The following is a 273-nucleotide window of genomic DNA, read 5'->3' on the forward strand; positions in this document are numbered from 1 at the left end:
CAGTCCCCCTCCCCCACCCAGTACTCCCAGTGCTGCCCTGGTCCTACCCCCAGTTCCCCAGTCCCTTTCTCCCAGGAAGAGGTTCTCTAGACTGGTGGTTCTCCAGTACCACCAGTCCTGCCCCACCCAGTTCTCCCAGTCCCTCTCCAGCCCTGTCCCCCAGCAAGTCCAGTCCTGGCCCACCAGTTACTTGCCCTACACACCTCCCATCTCCCCCCCGTTCAGCCTCTCCCCAGTCCCCTCCTCTCACATCTTCCCAGTCCAAGCCCCTCC

This window comes from Mesitornis unicolor, unplaced genomic scaffold (genome assembly GCF_000695765.1).
Source record: "Mesitornis unicolor isolate BGI_N332 unplaced genomic scaffold, ASM69576v1 scaffold29588, whole genome shotgun sequence".
NCBI lineage: Eukaryota > Metazoa > Chordata > Aves > Mesitornithiformes > Mesitornithidae > Mesitornis > Mesitornis unicolor.